The sequence below is a fragment of the Haliotis cracherodii genome, unplaced genomic scaffold (genome assembly GCF_022045235.1).
Source record: "Haliotis cracherodii isolate W230 unplaced genomic scaffold, xgHalCrac1.p SCAF_6, whole genome shotgun sequence".
Taxonomy (NCBI): domain Eukaryota; kingdom Metazoa; phylum Mollusca; class Gastropoda; order Lepetellida; family Haliotidae; genus Haliotis; species Haliotis cracherodii.
Genome location: NW_027266319.1, coordinates 11,415,115 through 11,424,338, shown reverse-complemented (window position 1 = coordinate 11,424,338; position 9,224 = coordinate 11,415,115). Strand labels below are relative to the sequence as shown.

Here is a 9,224-nt window from a genome sequence, read left to right as displayed (position 1 = left end):
GGAAAAGCCTAAAAGCGTAGTCTCATGTCCTGTTTGAACATATGGGATTCCAACAGGGCACTCTCATCAACTAGAGATGCCCCTAATCGGAAATCCATGCATACCGTGTCTGCCCATGCGCAGCAATCTGCCGACGGCTTCGAACCGGAAGTACCAGGGGAGCCATCTTGTCCCTGCGTCCGGCCCCCTGGGATGTTAAATTTGGCCGGCAGATCTCAAAAAGTCATTCCACTGATGGCAAAGTTCTGTCAACTGAGAAAATTTCCCCAGGATGCAGTTTTTGTAAACAGATTGCAGCGGAGCTGGTAAAGTCACAGAATTTCTGCCGGAAGCTAAATGAAGCATGCATTTCGTAATGGTGGCCTCCTTAGAGGGATTCACTTAATGTGGGAGTAATTACAGACAGGACATATCACAATTCAGACTAATGTGCCTTGAAATGTTCCCCAGTTGCTCCTCGAGGTGTGCGGATGTCACATTTTAAGCTATCAGCTATGGTGTTCGAGCTCCGGTGATGTAGCAATTCCAATTCGCAAAATGTTGTTGAGTTCCACCTTCGGCTTCATCACAGATCGTAAAGTTGCCTTCTTTCAGAGACCTTTGTTCCGTTTGCAATAGCAATCCCCAGAGATTGCACATACATGTATTATAATATCATTACACACCACCATTTGTCATAATTTCACGTTAAAGAAGAAGCCTTATATCACTGACAAAAACAATTTCATAATATAACTTCACATAGAACATAATATGCTTCTGTTTTCAATAAACCCAATATTATTCCTGTTTTTCAGCCGTACATCATTGTTTTGTACAGCTTTTGAAGTCCATCTGTCAAAAACATGTTCAGTTATTAATCTAGATATATCGACATTGCAGTAGAAAAGACGTGACACTACGCAAATAGTTGCCTCAATCTTCATCTGTTGTTTGTTAGTAATGCGTTGTCTGTGTCCTAAACGGAAAGCGAAGGCGCTTTTGAAGTAATTCACGCTTTTCCAGTGTTTATTTTATCGACTGGGATCCCCTTAAACATCTCAGTACAAATTGTGCAGCATGAAAAACTGAAGGATGCTCCACTGAATTCTCTGCTTATTCTAGCTTCATCATCTCCCTGTAGTTTTTACGTAGCGCTGAGTTTTGTCTTCAACGAAACGCTCACTGATCTTTGTTTCCTCCGCAGTGCCTCAAGTCATTTCTAATAGCCCTTCGAGCTGTAATCACGCCTTAAAGATAATGTAAATAAGAGTGAATGATTGATCGTGGCCGGAATGGGTTTCTTACTCCGAGGAGTTCGAACAAAAAGCAACAACGAAAGCATAAAGCCGTGAGTTCAAAAAATCTCCAACGACGTTTCAAACCCATCGAAAAAGCAAATCTTCTCAAACTTCCTAAATATTCAACTGCAATCAAATTACGGAAACGTGTGAGTTTTTACCCCGTTGACATGACAACAGTAATTTTTAAATCCAACAGGTCCATGTGAAGATATTGCTGGATCTAATACACTCGATTCTTATGAAATGGTAATTGGGCTGGATACGGTCGCATCTTCTGGTGGCATTGAATTCATAAATAAATATTAGCGAAAGATATCGTCTTTTCTGATTGCCTGATCACTGTATCTATGCTTGACTATCGACCTGGAGGAATTGAGGAAGAGATGTTTACACTGGAGTGTCCACAAGTCGATTGGTGAAAGGCAAGATATAATCGTATTATGTTTTGCTATAATTGCCTCCCTCGTCAAGTCTCGACACTGAGTCCGGTAGATCGATCCGGGAATGGCTGTTGAATAACTGCCGGAAAAACCGGATGTTTGGAAGAGGAAGAACGAGGAAGGTCGGTAGTACTCCAAGCTTTCTGTCGTCTTGTTAGTTCAAGGCTTTTCATACCGTTTGCTGTTACATCCCTTTCATCTACGACCCCTGTGGTTTTATTGATACCTGGGATGATCGATATTTACTCAATTACTTTATAACATCCCCCATTAACTTGTAACGTGTATGGGGTCGGGTTTAGGCACAAATTCGTATGTTGAGAAATAAGTTTTATTAACATTTTGTTTGATGTTTACTATCGTGTGTGTCGAATTGCCTGACAAAATGGGTAATATCAAGAGAGTCGCATCTTTGTAAGATGTGAAATTGATAGGAATGAGATTATGTGAACATGTCATTTTAAAAACACCTTGACGTTGATATTCTTTGCAATCAACAAAGGTGTGGTGAAATGGGGTTTAACGTCGCGTCCAAGATAATCACACTTATATAGCATGCCCGCGTGTGTGTGGGTGTGTGGGTGTGGGTGTGTGTGTATCCGAAATGATGCCGATTTATAGTGCTAGCACACTGAGATACATGCCGCAGTTTAACATAAATACCCCACTCAGACACAGTATCCTGACTCCGAGCCGACCAGTCCTTGTTTTAGCCCCTAATGCCGAGCGCCAGACAGGGTAACAACAAGTACCATCTTTCAACGTCTTTTGGTATGACGCTCCCGGGATCGAACCCCGAACCTTCCGCTCTCCTGGCGGACGCTCTACCACTAGACCAAGGAGGTGGTCAAAAGCAGCATTGATGAAAGTGTCATATAACTAAAACCTCTCTGAAAATGTCTGCCAACCCTTGGCAACTGACCAGCAACACCTGCTTCTTACAGACGTCATGACGTTTTATGACGCAGTTGTTACGTCAATGGATATCAGGTGGCATTTTAGCATATATATTTATCTTTCTCAAAATAGATTTCATTTTCCAACGGAGATTTATTGGTTGTCTTGAATTTAGATGAATACAAATGCATTCCCGGTGATTTTGGTAAACTAAAGGCGCTGTGCTTTATATTTCAGAGAATAGAGAATAGATCACATTAGTGATGTGGATAGATATATTCACAAATGAAGTATTCTTTATGTGTATGACCCGTGAAGTTCCTGGGGAGAATAGGTCTTCAGCAACCCATGCTTGCCGTAAAAGGCGACTATGCTTGTCGTAAGAGGCGACTAACGGGATCGGGTGGTCAGGCTCGCTGACTTGGTTGAAGCATGTCATCGATCCAATTGCGTGGATCGATGCTCATGATATCAATCACTGGATTGTCTGGTCCAGACTCGATTATTTACAGACCGCCGTCATACAGGTAGAATATTCCTGAGTGCGGCGTAACACAACTAACCAACCAACCAATCTTTATCTGTAGATCTTTTTAAGTGTGCATAGTCCATGTGCAGTTTAATTTAAGCGACAAAACCCAACCATAACCAATATTAATCTCTACATATTAAGAAGAGTCGAAAGTACTATTCCGACTTTATCATGAGCATGTGTTATGTTGATGAATCACTATCAAATAGTGATGATAACAGGTGTTCGCGAAAAGGTGAGCGTATCCTGCTCCACTGGCGGTACCCGTCACAAACACATGCAAACACAAACACATGATAAGCTCACTATCATTAATTACTCCAGTGGTCAATATTGATGATGTTTCCGGGTTTTTTCAATATTTCACTTCCATGTTTGAAATGAACTGACAATAGTTATAATTTGTATCTAAATTGCAAGTTCGTCTCATCGTTGTATGGACCCGTGAAGATCCGGGGTCCGTAAAAGGCTGATTTGGTTGATGCGTGGATCGATGCATATGATGCCAGTCACTGGATTGTCTGGTCCAGACTCGATTATTTACAGACCGCCGTCATATAGCTGGAATATTGCTGAATGCGGCGTAAAACAACAAAGAAACAAACATCGTTGTTTGACGAAAGAATGCATTTTTGTTAATGATCGAGCAAGGAGTGAAACAAAGAATAAACCTTTCTCAATCATGAGATTGAACAATGTATTGGGCAAGGCAGTGTTATGTTTTGTCATATCCTATCCTATAAACTTCAACGTCAGAGCATGGGTACGATGTGTGAAGCCCATTTCAGGTGTCCCCCGCCGTGATATTGCTGGAATATTGCTAAAAGCGGCGTCAAACCACACTCACTCACTCACTCAACGTCAGAGAATAATCAGTTTTGGTTGTCTGCCAAAACAGATTCCATTCGGCGTAAAAGGCTAAAAACAGCTGTGAAAATATAATGAATGGATAAGCATGACCTGCCCTACCGGTAGAACCCGCACCTCACACAATTTGCATCAAAATGTAAGTGTTAGTTGCCTGCCGCCACGTAGCAGTACGCCCAGTCGTCCAAAGCGCCGCCATTCGCTGTGCAGGTTTGTGTCCCTTATGCTGCCAACATCTCATGTTTGGTTAAAATTCTAGATTGGCCCTGATTCTTTGTTTGTTAGTGCAATACCCGGGCTCGCGGGTTCACACAATATCTACATTCATTCGGACTTTCATATCACATCAATCTGACTCAACGTGAAATACTGTTAAAAGCGGCGTTAACACTCACTCACTCACTCACTCACTCACTAGCCAGTATCGTCAGTCGGCTGACTCACTCTCGGTCGAAAGAAAATCTCAGTATTGAAGGGGCCATTTGAAAGGTTCTAAGAACTGGTAATAAGGTAACAAAAGCTATTACATGTAATTCATATAGAAATATAAAATCGTATATATGTCTACCTCCTTGTACCCCCTTTGGATTACGGGGAATTGGTCCCTAAGAGCCTATGTTGGTTGTAAGAGTGAGTGAGTATGGTTTTACGCCGCTTTTAGCAATATTCCAGCAATATCACGGCGGGGGTCACCACAAATGGGCTTCACACATTGTACCCACGTAGGGAATCGAACCCGGGTCTTCGGCGTGACGAGCGAACGCTTTAACCACAAGGCTATCCGACCGCCCCTTGTTGTAAAAGGCAGCCAAATGGATCGGGTGGTCAGGCTCGATGACTTGGTTGATGCCCCGACAATGTGGATCATTGTTCGCAATGTCAATCACTGGATTGTCTGGTCCAGACTGGATTATTTACAAGCCGCCGTCATATAGCCGGAATATTACGGAGTGCGACGTTAAACAACATCACATCCTTGTGTTGATTTTAGTCGAGAAATATGAAACATCGTTTTGAGAGAAACATTTGCTGGAATTAGGCAATACAGGCTACACTTAATTCGATTTAATCATTCAAAAAAACCGGTATGACTTTCACAAAACATTAAAATCTACATACTTCTTGTATAATACAATGAAACCGCGCTAATTCTGAACAATGGCCTTGTGGACCATTAGGTTGGGAACATTTATTTTATATACAGTTAGAAGGATTATGCTACTGGCGTTTATTCGTTAATGCGGACATTTGTCAATCTGGACAATTGCTCTGTACAGCAGTTCCGTCCGGAATTGCAGGGTTTCATTACTGGCTATTATTGTGGCGCATTGGTTTGTATATTGGAGATGCGGCGATATTGCACCCCGCAAGACCAGCAGGGCTCTCCAAGGTACCAGTGCCAATATAGCGGGGGATGTTGAGATAACGAAGGTTGTGATAATAGGAGTTCAATGTACACTCGTTTGTTTCGTTGGACTATTACATGCCTACAATGCCTGATTAGGCTCCGCCGCGATAGAACAAGGAGTCATCTGGTATTCCTCCCATTCTGAATCGACCTATCCTCATGGCAAATTTGAGACAACCCAGACCCTTATCGTCAATATTGTCGCTCCGATCTAATTCACCTAAAGCCAATTGTTGTCAAATTTAGCGTTTCTCGGTCTTGTGTCCCGTGCGCTGTGCGGGCTAATTGTTTTAATATTCACGACAGCGGCGTGGCTGCTGCTGCAGAGATGGGTGTCGTCGATGACGGAACCTCGCACCGTTATTTGCGAATTTGGCGACAACGCTCAGGGTGGTTGAAGAATCTTGTTAAACCCGATAATTGGTTTAACAACTATTGTATGTAGGTGGTGCTGGAATTGGCGTGCCTGGAATAGTCGATCAGAGGTGTTTGGAGAGACTTGGTCTCATTGTACGTAATGATTATACACTCTTGATGGTAAACAGCTCACCAAGAGGGGCACCTGTTATCAAATTACAGACTAATTCCAGTGAGAAGCTGAATCAAAGTGAAATAAGATTAAGGGAAGGGTGCACTTAAATAAAGCGATCTTAAAGGCGCAAGTCACTTTTGGATTGACACATATATTAGATTTCGAAATATATTTTTTCTTTCAGACTTGCTGCAAGAAGTCCCCCGACACTAGCCTTGATTACCCTGTCTTGTACAGAATGGCAATGTTAATATGACTGTAGGCTGAAATAGATCAATCAGAATGAAGGATTCTGTTGCTACCCCTCATGAATGTGACGCCCCAAATAAAGCCACTAAACAGTATGTGTGGGAGGGCTTCATTGAAGCGAGAGGCACAGTTGATACAGAATAGAATGTCGCTGTGAGGAGCTTTGGTAACCATAGCACTATCGTGACGATATGTTGTGTTTGATCAAACAAATTACACGGAGGTAAAACGCTTTGAAAAATAATGTGTAGTCGATAAATACGTTGAAAAAAACGGGCCGTGGAGAACAAATAAAATGGTCAAATTTGATACTTTGCAATATCATTAAACTCGTGTTTTTACTTCTCAGCGGGACGATCTGAGGACAGCTCCGCGGACTTTCTAATGAGTCAATGAGCGTTGGATCTTCGCGGTCGGATGCTTAGTGTTTAAAATGTTTGCTCGTCACGCCGAAGACTCGGGGTTCGATTCCCTACATGGGTACAATGTGTGAAGCCTATTTCTGGTGTCCTCTGCCGTGGTATTGCAGGAATATTGCTAAAACGGCGTAACACCATACTCACTCAATCTTGTTTCTCGGTAGGAATGAGCGAAACATTCAGATCAGAATGTTTGATGTATGTATCTCAAAAACGACGTTAATCGGGCTGTTCAAAATGTAAATGATAAAAACCGCGCTGTTATATTGGTGTGGATATTTTATATACCTTGTCGTTTCTGAGCGCAATGGTATCTACACTCGTCGAAGGAATATTTGAGTCTGAGTTGGATTTCTATATTTGTTTCCAAATCGAAATTTCTGAATCGATGTAGAGAAGGAAGCCGATTCCTTTTAGAAAACTCACATTTAATTGTCTCAAGGACACATGCATGCTTCGTTTAGATTGGGTCAAGGTTCGCATAAGGTTTACCTAACGCGACCTTCTCTGATCAAGTAGATAGGTATCGTCTTTTTAATATTTTTTCAGTTTCGAGTACATCTGCAAAACTCGACATTTTAAAAAAATATGAAACTGTCAGCCTAACTTAGAAAAACTTGAAAGCCTCTGATAAATATGTATTTTTTTGTGGCAGACAATGTCTTTTTGCAGACATATTTTTTTTCTTTTCTGACGATTCTTGGCTTTTTTTAAGCATTTTCTCGAGAAAAAATATATTTTGAAGTTTATAATAAAATTCCTTACGCCCAATGGAATCATTTTTGTCGGATAATCGATACTGGTTATTCTCTGGCGTTGACGTATTATCTTTTCGTATACATGTACTGGTATATGTGCTCGGAACACACTCTGAGTCTTGTTCTTGACGAGGAAATACTGTAACCTTATGCCATACAAATGTCCGTATGAAATTAATAATTGATAAGTCACAATTCTCACGTCCCTGGTAAAGTGAATTAAGAGCAAGCAGATCGTGTATGCACATCGTTATACCAATATATTAATTCTCGTAGAAGTTAATATTACATTACGTTGTATATTAGTTTGACCACCACTCTTCAACAGCTCTGAACCGGCATACTCTAATTAATGAGTCAGATTTTACGTCGTTATAGCAATATTCCAGCAATATTCCAGCAATATCACGGCGGAGACACCAGAAATGGGCGTCACACATTGTAACCATGTCGGGAATCGAACCCGGGTCTTCGGCGTAACGAGCGAACCCTTTACCCACTAGACTACCCCACCACCCCATATCACGGAACGATACGCCAAGAATGGGCTTCACATATTGTATCCATGTTGGGAATCGAACCAAGGTCTTTGATAAGCCAAAGTTTCTAAGACCAGGCAGCCTCATTGTCCTGTCTGACAGTAAGCATTCCGCGGCGGCACTCTGCTTCTACAATCTCTCTTGGTTGATTACCTTTCTGAGAGGATATTTGTGCAGGGCCCATACTACTCCTTATCAACATACAACTCCCGTGTCAATATAGTCGAAGCATCTTATGGTGAGCTGATGGACTCCTAAACAACGAACAAGGGGCAGGAGGGACATGTTTATCATAGCTTATGTCGTATTGCAGGAGTACTGCGGCGACAGGCAACGAACAAACAAACATGGCGGGTGCTACCGTTAGGGTAGGACATGCTTATAAAATTTCGCGAACACCTGGTGTCATTTCCAGTGATCCATTCAAATAATTGTCACCACTCTTTTGCCTTTTATGCCAAATCGAATCTGTTTCGGCATATAAATGAGACTTATTATTCTGACGCGTTGACGTTTTAAATATTGTTACCTATATGAATGCAACAAATGTTATATATGGGTTAACACTTTCTTAGTAAAGTACAGATTCTCGTACTTCTTGGGGGTTGAGTCCCGTCAGGGATTCGAACCCACACTTGCCAGAGTAGGGCACCTAATCGCCAGCACACAAAGTCAGCGATCTAACCCAGTGAGCCACCGAGTCTTCCACAAAAATGAAAGTCCGCAACTGGTAGTCTAGATCACGCACTTTGAGTACCCCTCTGACAAGTGTAAATTGGCACGGCTCCCATGGCCGAAAGCTATGAATACACAATGCCATTTAGAAAGTGATCAAATGTAACAATTGTGATATTTGGGATAACACTTTCTTAGTAAAGTACAGATTCTCGTACTTTTATGGCTTGAGTCCCGTCCGGCGATTAGGTGCCTCACTCTGGCAAGTGTGGGTTCGAATCCCGGACGGGACTCAACTCCAAAAAGTACGAGAATCTGTACTTTACTAAGAAAGTGTTATCCCAAATATCACAATTGTTACATTTGATCACTTTCTAAATGGCATTGTTTATTCATATATGAATGCAACCAGTTAAAACTTGATTCTGGACCAGACAAATTGGTGATTGATAGTGTGTGCCGCGTCCAAGGACGTCGATGATATGCAGTCACTGTCACAAGGCGCTCAGCCTGACCAGCCGAGCCTATTACTTTGTTAGACCTGGGACCTGGGTTAAACGCTGATTTGAGCAGTATTCCAGTTATATCACGACAGGGGGGATGATAGACATTTACTGCAACGATA

General features: G+C 41.9%; 1 protein-coding gene across 1 annotated transcript in view; it reads left to right on the top strand.

Annotated features, from left to right (window-relative positions):
- Window positions 1-1,811: 1,811 nt before the first annotated feature.
- LOC139445104 (probable G protein-coupled receptor 85) overlaps window positions 1,812-9,224 on the top strand; it is a 28,329-nt gene continuing 20,916 nt past the window's right edge. Inside the window, exon 1 of the mRNA XM_071226195.1 lies at window positions 1,812-1,845. The gene's annotated coding sequence lies outside the window, so the exon portion shown is untranslated. The remainder of the gene's footprint in view (window positions 1,846-9,224) is intronic.